A 13,628-nucleotide genomic window follows, 5' to 3' on the forward strand; every position below is an offset into this window, starting at 1 on the left:
CCCCATTCCTACTTGATTTGTATAATAATCTGCATATTTAACAGTTCACTATGCAGCATCGCCAAACCGTAAATCCCTGGAGGGGAACAGCACTAGGAAAGCTCACTTGGCATGCTGCACACTGCTTGAAGCACTTCTGCTGCCCCGGGCAATTGGAGGCTGCTCCTCTTTCTCATTTCCAGTCACATAATTTGCACATGGAAATAAGCAAGCTGGAGACACGATTTTGCTGTCACTTCTTCAGCAATTACAGCAAACCAGCATATCTGGGTTATGCGCTGAACACACAGTGGGACTGTCGGTTTCTTTGTATCAGCTGCTTCACATTTTCAGGAGCTGACCACATAGAACGGATCTGGAATTTGGCTTATTAATAACAAAAAATGCTTCCAGCAACAAAAACTCATTTTGACTGGGAAACAGAGCTCCAACTGGTTACAGATATTCCCAGAATATTCCAGAACTTTTCAACTGACCACACTTCACAAAATATTAAGTGGCACGAGGACTAATGGTTAAGGCATGGTTCTTTCCTGTTGTACTGTGCCCTAGGCCAGTTTGCCCCATTGGCACATACATGACAGAAATATTGTGTTATGCAGTAAAAATCTTCCTCACTTGGCAAATTATTTTTTATATAATTTTTATTGAAATAAAAACATTTTCTTTACATAAAAAGTGGGAAAACATTTTAGGTATAGGAAAGTAGGAAAATAAGATTAGAGAAAGAGAAAGAGAAAAGAAAAATATAGACTGGTAGCTTCCTTTCTTCATAGTAGTGGTGTTTAGAATTTTCTCCTTGTATGTAAAAAGAAAAAGAAAAAAGACGATTCAACGTCCGTCAACTTGTCTCAGTTCACTTTCTTTCTTATTGTCGTGGATGGTCTTTTTAAAAAAAATCAATTTGTCAAATTAGAATCTTTTATTTTCTTTGAGCCAATCTTCGAAGAGAGTCCAATTTGTCATTTTAACAATCTTTCCTTGTGGTTTTGATAATATTGTAGTTAATAAATCCATATTCATAATGTCCATCAATTTTTCTATCCAGTCCTCTTTATCTGGTATCTCCTTCTGTCTCCATAATTTAGCAAAAACAATTCTGGTAGCTGTAGTAATGTTAAAAAAAAGTTTGTCCATGTTTATACTCCAGTTCATATTCGTCATACCCAGTAAAAAAGTTTCAGGTTTCAAAGGAATCTTATTTTCAGAATTTTCTGGGATAGTTCATGGATGGACTTCCAATAGGCCCTTGCTTTGTCACACAGCAACCACATGTGGTGGAATGTTCCCTCATTTTTGCTGCATTTCCAACACTTATCGTTGGTATTTTTAGAAAATTTTGCAGTTTTTTTGGGAGGGGGGGGTCTTGTACCATTGGTACAGTAGAGTCTCACTTATCCAACACTCGCTTATCCAATGTTCTGGATTATCCAACGCATTTTTGTAGTCAACGTTTTCAATATATCGTGATATTTTGGGACTAAATTCGTAAATACAGTAATTACTACAAAGCATTACTGCGTAATGAACTACTTTTTCTGTCAAATTTGTTGTATAACATGATGTTTTGGTGCTTAATTTGTAAAATCATAACCTAATTTAATGTTTAATAGGCTTTTCCTTAATCCCTCCTTATTATCCAACATATTCGCTTATCCAACGTTCTTCCGGCCCGTTTACGTTGGATAAGTGAGACTCTACTGTACATCATTTTTATCCAATTTTCCTTCAAATCATATGAATATGCATAGTTTATTTTTTATTCTAAATTGTTTCCCATTTGTATAACATAATTGTCCTTCCTATATTTCTAGCCCATTTAATCATACATTCTTTTATATGTTCTTTTTCTGTGCTCCAGTCCAACAATATTTTATAGATTCTTGCTATAATTTTCTCCTTGCTTGCCAATATTCTGTCCTAGGTTGAGATCTTCTCTGCAAATCCACTTCTCTTATCTTCTTTAAAATACTCTTTCATTTGTCTGTACGGGAACCATGATACTTTTTCAAATATAACATTTATTTCCTCTTGTTCTTTCAATTCGTATGCATTGTTCCTCACTTGGCAAATTATATAATGGTCATAAGCCAATTGTTATTCAAAAATAGCACCAGTTAAGGATGGTATCTCCTCTGAATTAATGCCTAGATTGTCTGAGGAAAAACAAACTGATTGTTGGAAACCACTGTTCTAGAGCAATCACTTTGGGTGACAGAACAGATAAATGCAATGGTTAGAGTGCTTATTATCAGCTTTGGTTTCTTTGCCAGCTGTGCTCCATCCAAGAGTAGGAGGCTCTGAAGATGGTAGTACGTGTGCTAATAAGCTCAAAGTTGGGTTTCTGTAATGTAAGTTTCATTGGGCTACCTCTGTACCAAGTTTGGAAACTTCAGTTGGTTCAAAACATGGAAGCCAGATTGGTTATTATCACATCTTGGAGTGATCATACAGCAGCAATACCAAAAATCACTCCAGTGCATTTACCAGGCAAGGTACAAGAATGCTGGCTGTTACCTTTAAAGCCTTCCATCATTTGGATCCTGTTACATACAGGATCATCTTCCACATTTGCCCTGTTCACTAGAGGCCTCTGAGGGATACATACTTTGGTCGGCCAGAATTAAACTGGCAACTGTGACTAAGAAGGCTTTTTCTTCATTTACCCCCAGGCTGTAGAATGACCTGCCAGAAGAAATTCAGCAGCTGGATACACTGTCTCAGTTTAAAATAGCCCAAAAGACCAGTCTATTCTGGCAGTCCTATCCAGATAGAATCATAAATTATATTTACATCATGGGTTTTCAACCATGTATGTATTGTCTTTAATATGTTTTGGTTTTATATGTTCTTTTAACTAATGTTCTGAGTTTGTTAACTGTTGTTATATTACAATTTGTTGTATTTTAATCTTTGTTTATAATTTAGGTTTCAAAATACACCCTGGACTTTTGTACACAAGGTCAACTTATGTATGAGTATATATGATAAGTATCTTTTAAACCACTGACATTGTTCCATTTGTTGAACACAGGAGAGGTAAATTCACCTATCATCCCCTTTCCTCTTTTCCTCTCTGCTCTGCAGTTCCATAACCAACAATTTACTTTGGAAAAGCTGGGGAAATCTCCAGATCAGGAGACAGCTGGCACCAGAGGCTTTTGGGAGAGTAGCGGATATCACCCTTTGTACATGTAAAAACACTCTGAGATGAATTCCATTTGATGAAAAAAGGCTCTAGATATGTCCTATTAAAAGCTGGGTTGACTGTTCATTTCACCTAAAAACTAAGTTTGGAAAAGATGAATTCCAAGGAAGCAATAAGAATTATGCAGTTTGTTATTTGACTCCATCTCCCAGTAGTTCTAGCCATCATACGGAAGAATGAGGAATGCTGAAAATTGCAATACAAGAACATCTGGAACTCCACATGATTCCATCTGATTGAATCCCAGCCTTGAGGGAAAAGTGGCTGTAAATAAACTACTACTTAGACACCTTTGTGCAAGGAAATTGCAGAAAGATTAATAAAATATGGATTGCTCCTATCAGATAGATTGCTGTCCAAAGAGCAAAACAAATGGCTGGCATAAAGCCATAGTAGCTGGCATAAATAATGGCATTTTTTTCAGTCACCCTCACTTTGTTTTTAGTTACAATATATAATGGTATATTGCAACTTTAAACAAAGTGAGGAACAACAACTTATGGAAAAATGTTTTTAAACAGAAAGTCTATATAATATACAGTGGGGGAAAAGTATTTAGTCAGATAGCAATTGTACAAGTTCTCCCACTTAAAAAGATGAGAGAGGCCTGTAATTTACATCACAGGTAGACCTCAACTATGAGAGACAACATGAGAAAACACATCCAGAAAATCACATTGTCTGATTTTTCATGAATTTATTTGCAAATTATGGTGGAAAATAAGTATTTGGTCCATAACAAAAGTTCATCTCAATACTTTGTTATATATACTGTATTGGCAATGGCAGAGGTCAAATATTTTCCATAGGTTGGTACACACTGTTGCTGTTATGTTGGCCCATTCCTCCATGCACATCTCCTCAACAGCAGTGATGTTTTGGGGCTGTCACTGGGCAACATGGACTTTCAACTCCCTCCAAAGGTTTTCTATAGGGTTGAGCTCTGGAGACAGGCTAGGCCACTCCAGGACTTTGAAATGCTTCTTACGAAGCCACTCCTTTGTTGCCCTGGTGGTGTGCTTGGGATCATTGTCATGCTGAAAGACCCAGCCACGTTTCATCTTTGGTGCCCTTGCTGATGGAAGGAGGTTTGCACTCAAAACCTCACGACACATGGCCCCATTCATTCTTTCATGTATATGGATCAGTCGCCCTGGTCCCTTTGCAGAGAAACAGCCCCAAAGCATGATGTTGCCACCCCCATGCTTCACAGTAGGTATGGTGTTCTTTGGATGCAACTCAGTCTTTTTTCTCCTCCAAACACGACAAGTTGTGTTTTTGCCATATAGTTCTCCTTTGGTTTCATCTAAAAATATGACATTCTCCCAATACTCTTCTGGATCATCCAAATGCTGTCTAGCAAACTTCAGTCGGTCCCAGACATATACTGGCTTAAGCAGGGGGACACGTCTGGCACTGCAGGATCTGAGTCCCTGGCGGTGTAGTGTGTTACTGATGGTAGCCTTTGTTACGTTGGTCCCAGTTCTCTGCAGGTCATTCACTAGGTTCCCCCGTGTGGTTCTGGGATTTTTGCTCACCGTTCTTGTGATCACTTTGACCCCATGGGGTGAGATCTTGCGTTGAGCCCCAGATCAAGGGAGATTATCAGTGGTCTTGTATCTCTTCCATTTTCTCATTATTGCTCCCACAGTTGATTTCTTCACACCAAGCTGCTTGCCTATTGCAGATTCAGTCTTCCCAGTCTGGTGCAGGGCTACAATTTTGTTTCTGGGGTCCTTTGACAGCTCTTTGGTCTTCACCATAGTGGAGTTTGGAGTGTGACTGCTTGAAGGTGTGGACTGGTGTCTTTTATACTGAGAACAAGTTCAAATAGGTGCCATTACTACAGGAAATTAGTGGAGGACAGAGGAGCCTCTTGAAGAAGTAGTTACAGAAATCTTGCTTGTTTGTAGGTGACCAAATACTTATTTTCCACCATAATTTGCAAATAAATTCATGAAAAATCAGACAATGTGATTTTCTGGATGTGTTTTCTCATGTTGTCTCTCATAGTTGAGGTCTACCTATGATGTCAATTACAGGCCTCTCTCATCTTTTTAAGTGGGAGAACTTGTTCAATTGGTATCTGACTAAATACTCACTCTCTCCCCCCCCCCCTGTAAATATACTAAATTGCCAGTTTCAAGACCTTAATGCCCAGGAAGACATGTTCTGTGGGATGTCCATTTCTAAGGAATGCATTATTCCATTGGTCACAGGAGATATTTCTCTCCCAAAACCAGAATTCAGGGATAGGAATGAAACAAATCATTTTAAGGGGCGAGGGAGGGGCAGTGTTGTTTAAAGGTCTTCTAAAAACCATCTCCTGCCTATAGAAGGGAAACAACAATCCCAAATCATACGTCAGCACAACTGACTCAGGAGGGGGCAGGAGCCTGCATTTTAAAGTTTTCCACAGAGTTTTGGCAGCTTTTTAACCAGAGTGGCATTTTGGAGCCATCGTCATGATTTCTTTTCTACTGTGGGAACTGAGCCTTTTCAAAACTGTTTTGACTGTAACCAAGGGGTTAGACGGATGGATGAAGGCAGCCGAAAGTGTGACAATCTCCAAAAGACTCACAGATGGAGAGCAGGCACTAGGAGCTGGATCGCTTTGCTCCAGGCACATCTTGGACAGCTCAGAAATGAAACACCCAAGAGGACATGACACTCTTCATCCACAGCTATGCAAAATCAAAATAACTGTTCTTTGCCTCTTTGCAAGTCTTATTGGCAAGCTTTGTAATGCAGGGTTTTGTCTTATGTTTATTTGATAAATATTGATGGAATCTTTGGAAGAAAATGAATCCAGTTTTCCAGAAAGGTTTGATATGAGCTGCTTAGATAAGAAGTCGAGAACCTGTGATCCTTCACATATATCTGGATTACAACCTCAGAAGCCTTAGCAACCGGAGACAGGGATGAAGGATTATGAAAGATGCAATTTAGCAATCTCGGAAAAAGCACATCTCCATCTCTGGCTTAGATTGTTTGAAAGTGGGGGCAAAATCTGCCTTTTGGATCCCATTATATTATGCAGTTCTTCACTTGCTCTAGAAGTAGTGTGAATGTTGCTCACAACCAAGAAAGCCTCACAGTAAACTGGAGAAGGTAATCAGAAGGAAGATATGCAGGAGACAGTGGGCCCTCATGCATCATCCTCTGCTTGTAGGCTTCCCTAAATCATCTGGTGGGCAACTGAGGTAGCAGAATGCTGGCCCAGGCATACCATTGATCTCATCCTTCTTATGTTGTTATGTTGGTGGGATGTGGGCAGGGGGGCATTGTGTTCACTTCCTATTTTGATCAGTAAAGAGTTGTATACTCCCAATGATTACGTTTGATCACTCCTTCCTGTTAAGATTCATATACAGTTGGCCCTCAGCATTTGCAGGTTTAACTTTTACAGACTTGATTATTTATGGATTTGGTTGATATGTTCTCTTTAGGAATTTCTAAGTTCTCAAATGCAACTCTATGGTCACTTTTTACCAGATGCTGACCACAGTCACCCTGGAGGACCTAGAGATTTCTAAAGAAATACTTCTCCAGATACTTATAGGTCACCCTATGGTGAACTTCCAGAAGAAGCTGACCATAGAGTTGCACTGGATTACCTAGAGATTCCTAAAGAGATGTTCTCTCAAGTAAAAAAAAATGCATATAAAAATTAATGGTTCACTCACCACCACAACAACGCTTTTGTGGGAGTCCTGAGCCCCTAACCCCAGTAAATGTGGAAAGTCTACCATAATAATAATAATAATAATAATAATAATAATAATAATAATAATAATAATAACAACAACTTTATTTTTATACCCCGCCTCTATCTCCCCGAAGGGGACTCAGGGCGGCTTACATGGGGCCAAGCCCGAATGAAAACAGTAGCAGTATAAAACACAGCAATAGACAAAAACATGCACAATAAAAAAATTAAACATTAGCCAATAAAAAACAAGAACTAATAAAAACATGGATTAAAACTGAGAGATTGTAAAAGTAGACTGGGTAAGAAGAAGACCCTTACTTTCAATTAATTGGCTCAGCCCATAAAGCAATGTTTCCATAGTTTTTTGGCCACTCAAGTAGTGCATGGCTTGTTGACAGTACCATAAAGAAAAGGAGAGTCTTCCTTGTGGCTCATTTCTCTTTTGGACTGATATATGGGAATGTTCAAATCCAGTCTTGTGTGTAATATGTGTCTTCATGCTGTTGTTTTCAAAGTCTCTGCTGGTGGCATGCAGGATTCTAGCAGGATAGGATGGGATGGCTGAAAATTGCTTTACCACATCTAAAGACCCCTTTTTAGCAGCCCCAGCATGATGAGGAAACATTAACCACAGTTTATAATTGGTGGCATATTTAAAGAGCGTAAACACCAAGGAAGGGAGAAAGAATTATTTAGGGTGGTCCAAGTGAGCAGAATTAGAGCAAAGGGGAAGGAGACAGAAAAGGCAAATATGGATGCTGAATAAAATGAAGAGATTCTGCAATGGAAGGGCAGAAAGCAAGCATCTCCAGACACATTCTCATTCTTCTGGCTCGAAGGTTTAATCTACTTCAAACTATACTTCAGACCTCTATAAATAAGTAAAACTACTCCAAAGTAATTGCTCCTTGAAGCAGAGCAGGAAATGATGCTCCCTAAGGTGCTCAAGCAGAATCCAAGACCAGCAGGAGGTGGAATGAAGAAATCTGTATCAGGATTGTTGAGAATGGACCTGGAGATAAGGCTCTCTTTTCCTTCCTCCAGTGACTGTCATACCAGCTCCTCTTTCTGATAAGAATATAGATAAATAGGAATATCTTTCAACCAGCTGTCAAATTCAGTGAGCAAATCTACTACCTTATCAGACGGGCTACTTGACCCATCATATGCTGCTTGTTCTCCCCTTGCAGGACTGAGCCCATTACACGACCCATGTGTAGTTCCAGCCCAGCTCCATCCAGAAAGGGGAGAGCAGTTGCCTTATCAGCAATAGGGGGAAGCCGGGGGGGGGGGCAATGCTCCCACCCATGGGGTGGGGGCAAAGATGAGTCACACAATGTGGGGCATGGAATGATGGGTTTTCCATGCCCCTCTCCAAGAGCCCATGGACTCGCCACGATGTACAGTCAATCCATGGACCTTTGTGAAGAGGTCCCTAGCAAGATTCACACTACATATTTAGAGTGAATAGAGAACTGTGGATACTGTAGACTGCTAAAAAGACAAATGGGTGCTACATTAAGCCAGGCCTGAACTCTTCCTGGGCCTCATCTACACAGCCACATTATGTGGGATAGAAAATAGATTAGCTTGACATTTCAGGCTGATATGATTCAACCTGGTATAAACCTGACTATCCAGGTTTATTCCAGGTTTAAAAGATATAGTGAAATGAATGAATACAGTGTGAAGGCTGTACAGGCTGGAATGAATACAGTGTGAAGAAAATTATGCTTCTGCCTCTTCACTTTGTGCTTTGTGCTTACTTGCCACAACTTTGTGCTTCTACCATTTTAAAGTTGATCTTTCTTTTTTATTGTTCCATCTTAATGTTCAGGTTTTGCTTTGCTGTTACACTAGCCAACACACATTTTGTTGCCTCAAATGTGCTTCCTTGCCACAACTTTGTGCTTCTGTCTTCTAAAAGTTGATCCTTTTTAATTATTGTTCCAAGTAAATGTGCATTTATACATTATCTACTATTTATAAAGTACATGCTCTTATTTTAAAACATGTGACAAAAATTGGGGGTCAGGGGGATAGACTGGATTAATAGCATTTCAATGAGAAAATTCACTTTGAGATAAGAGTGTTTTGAGTTAAGACCTCAATCATGGAAGGAATTAAACTCTTAAGTCAAGGTATCACTGTATCTGCAAAGGTCCGAATTTTATTGAAAAATCCAAATCTTTGCAGGTATGGAAGCAGTAGGGATTGTCTTCTGGGATCTCTATTTGGGATTCAAGAAGGCAGTCCCCACAGCCATCCTTCCTCCCCAGGCTCAGGCAGCCTGGGGAAGAGGGATGGCAATGCCAGACCCCCCACCCCTCATTTAGCTTTTAAAAAACAAAGAAATCTATGGTAGGAGCCATGAGACTTGCCTTACCTTTCTGGGGATGGAAAATGAAACTAAAGAGCTTTGGTGGGGGAATTCCCCCCTACCTGTTCCAAAGTTCTTTAATGTAAGTGGGTCCTTAGCCTCATTCTTCTATTTTAACTTTCTGTCATTCTGTCCTCCCTTTTCTTAGTTTTGTCATCTCTACTGCATTTTGGATGGTAAATTATTTGGGATAGGGACTTTTAAGTATCAATCCCCAAGTGTTATGTATGATGGTGATCGAATAATTGGGTGGTGTAGTGCTTACAGGATTGCTGTAGAACTGGCGATACTGAAGTTCAACTCAGCCAAAATGTTTACTTGGTAATCCTAGGTCAGTCAGTATTTATCAGTCTAAAGTAGCTCACCAAGTTGTTGGTGGGGAGACACTTATGACTCCTTAAGTTCCTTGAACAACATTTCGGATATAAATTAAACAAATTCCAGCGATTACATTAAAAAATCCTGTGATGGTTCAGTTCTCTGCAACAACACTTCATAACATTTGTCAGAGCAGTATTAAGACATTGTACTAATAAAATAACGAAATTACATAATTTTCATCCAATCAGTTCTCTTTTTCACTTCTGATTTAAATATGAATAAATCTGAGACCAAGGAGTGACACCCAGTGGAATTCTGGAGCATCACAGCTATGTATTTTATCTACTTTTCCCAAATCGTAAAAAGAATTACATTTCACCATACGTTCCAAGTTTGTCTGCACTGTTCTGGTTAATACTGTCTCTTCCCTGTTCTCATTGACTCTGAAGAGACCCCATTAAGGTCACACACATGACATATATTGTGCCGAGATCACCATAACCAGCCACACATTTCTCACTGGCAAACATACCTTGCTGTTGGGGGTGGGGGGTGGGGGTGGGGGGATGTCTGCATTTGCGTTAATATCAGCCTCATGGCTGTGGATACTACAGATTTGGGGGAGGCTGTCACCATCATGCATGCAAATAAAATGATTTTCAGTTAAATGGAGATGAACTAATACTTATATACTGATATGCAAGTATCCAAACACATGAACCTTCTTTCTTGTTAAAAACTAAAATTCAACATGGATAGAACTCATCTCCCATCAACAAGTTCTTCCCATTAACCAGTTCCACCAACTCTACAGTTAGTCTGTCAGGATCGGAATACCTATGAGGCAAGTATGATTTTTATTTTGTGTCTTTGCAGACAAGCCCTTAAAGGTAAGCCCTTAAAGGTGCTCTTACACCATTAAAACAAGATAACCAGGAATAAGAAGTGATCGAGAAGTTTCAGGCTTTATAGCTATCAAAAGGTAAAGGTAAAGGTTTCCCGTGACATTAAGTCCAGTCATGTCTGACTCTGGGGGTTGGTGCTCATCTCCATTTCTAAGCCGAAGAGCCAGCGTTGTCCGTAGACATCTCTAAGGTCATGTGGCCAGCATGACTGCATGGAGCGCTGTTACCTTCCCGCCGGAGCGGTACCTATTGATCTACTCACATTGGCATGTTTTCGAACTGCTAGGTTGGCAGAATTATAGCTATCAAGATTCCTTTTAATCCTGGTTAACAGGAAAAACTGTGTTTGTGTGAGAAAGAGAGACAGTGAAAGGAAATAAAATTGTTAGGAATTCAATTGTATTTGTTTGTATGTGCATTTTGTTAGGATATCGTTCCTCGTATAAACACTGTAATTAATACTTCCACCTAATCTAAAATCTGTCACCATTTACTAGAGATATTCCAACCTGTGTGAAGGTTTAAATTTGACCAGCAGATGGCATATATTTACCAACTTGGAAAAATACAAATATGCAGTTGCACTGCTTGCCACATTCTGCTTCATGTCTTCAATAAGTAGGCTGTTGTGTAAAAAAGTAAGAAACCACTAATTCAGAGTACATACTGGGTTCAATCCCACTCAGACCAATATACATTTTGTGGCATAGCGAGATAGCGGCACATGGTTAGTTTACTAGTGTGAACTACGAATGAGGGAGTTATCATGGCCATTCATACTACACAGACTTAGACCCCATCTGCACTAATCATTTCATGCCGTTTAATGCTAACTTCAAACTGTAACAGCCAGACAACAAGTTCTCACAAAAGTGTGCGACAGAAAGCCCTAATGTGCATCAATGCTCTGTGGTTTGTGTAATTACCATCCGGGCCTCAAACTAGTTCCAGGATTTCCAATGTGATCACATGCACAGCAAAACTACTTTCTTCAATACTGTTTTGAAACCGCATTAAATGATCAATGCAGATTGAACCAAATAATTTTATTCCCTGTTAACTGCCACAACAATATCCTATGTAATCCTGGGACCTGACATTTGGGTAAATGAACACGCTCTCTTAAAATCCTACATGCACCTCCCTAAATTGTCATGTCCAGGATACCACAGAGTTGCTGCCATGACAGTTATTAAAATGGGATATTCTGTTATGATTGTATAATGTGACCAGTCCTTGTTACTTGTTTTTTTTTGTCATTATGTGCTATCAAATCAACCTATTGAACTGAAGGCTGTGAAAATGTTGCCGGTTGAACAGTAAGATGATAGCAATCAAGGATTAAGTAAAACTATATGATGAATGGAGCAGGGGAACTGAAACAGATTCTCTTTCTAGTTTTACTACTAAATTTTATTGATAGAAAAGGAAAACATAATACAAATGTAACAAAGTGAGCAAACACATAAAGCTCTACACCTTTTCTTTAAAAAATCTACTAGTTTACTTTTTAACTAGTACAAAAAGATGTATACTTGGCAACCAAAAAACATATAAACACAAAAAAAACCCCACACCAACACACTGACATGCACATTTAACATTTATAATAAAACAAGACTAAGGACTTCATCCGATGGAGTGAGGGGGAAGTGGGGGAAAGCGGAGGGAATCAAGTTTTGGGTTGCCTGAATTGGCTTCCCAGTCAGCTTTGCCAAAAAGATATACAATTCCTTGATTCCTACTATTAAATCTTTTCTCAGTAATCTCAATTGACCCAAAATTTGGGTGAATCCAACTAAATACGATTCCGAGGAGGCTGTGATTGTTCTCATTTTGAATTAAGTTATTATAACTAACTAAACAGTAGGTGACAGTAGAGTAAAGAGAATTTATAAGGGCCTTTGTACTTTAAAAACGGGCAGTAGGAAAACTTCAGTTCTGTGCAGTTTCTTTCACCACTACAGTAACTTTGTCCTGACAAGCAAAACATCACACCCAGCCAAAGAGAGAGTACTACCCCTCCCCCATCTTAGTATAGCTTGCTCCATGAGGAAACTGTGTTTGTATGATTTCAACAGAGAATGTTAACAAATCTATAATGTTTACAAAGAATGGATTGGGCAATAACCTAACTTGAGGAAAAATAACTCTCCATTGATATCAGTGAAGGGGAAGCAGCTGTTTTCGTTCTTGTTCTCCTCTTCCTCCTCTGTTTCACCCATAGGAAGGGAGATATAAGAAGAAATATTTTCAGGTGAGGTTCAAACCTCTGGTACAGATCAATTTGTCTGCTTATTTGGAAGAAAAAGAAGTAAATATTCACGCTACATATGCAAGATAGCATGCATTTTAGCTTTCAGTCATTCTAGTCTCTAGCACCCTCACATAAATCTGTGCAATGTTGAGACAGATATTCACATAGCGATACTGGTGGTTCTGAGAGCAACTCAACAGGTGGTGATTCTAGTATTTATTAGATAACATGAATTGTGTATCTTTCTATATTTTTTCTTGGAGATAAAAGTAGAATGTTGAGTTTTCTCATATAGTAAACTTAGATCCTAAACACATCACATCTGTTCAAAAAAATCTAAAAAGCCTGATTAGTACTTGCATGGGAAATTGCCAAAAAATACCAGGTGCTAGGATATACCTCTAAAGAAGGAATTGGCAAAATAACCTATGAATATTCTTGCATAAGAAACCCTGTGAAAAATGCATGAGTTTGCTATAAGCATGCACAAACATAAGCTAATTAGCAAAGATGCAACTCAAAATAACTGATAATGGTTGGATTATTTTTCAGTTCCAGTGTGTTAATACTTCCAGTCACTTCCCCCAAAATCTCAGCTTCAAATATCTATGCTGTTGTTCTTACATTTAGGTTTATCTTTCAAACACAATACTGCCATGTTTAATTAATGAACTCTACAAGTCTACATCAGAGAATAATCATTCTACTTTTACATTATCGATTACCTAGCTGTACTATTCAGAGTTATGTTTACACTTTTCATTTCAGAACTATGTGAATTTAATGCCCATGTTTACCAGAGATGGCTTAGCTCAGTATTTCTTGACAAACCTGTTGCCATGTAG

The sequence above is a fragment of the Anolis carolinensis genome, chromosome 1 (assembly GCF_035594765.1).
Source record: "Anolis carolinensis isolate JA03-04 chromosome 1, rAnoCar3.1.pri, whole genome shotgun sequence".
Classification (NCBI taxonomy): Eukaryota; Metazoa; Chordata; class Lepidosauria; order Squamata; family Dactyloidae; genus Anolis; species Anolis carolinensis.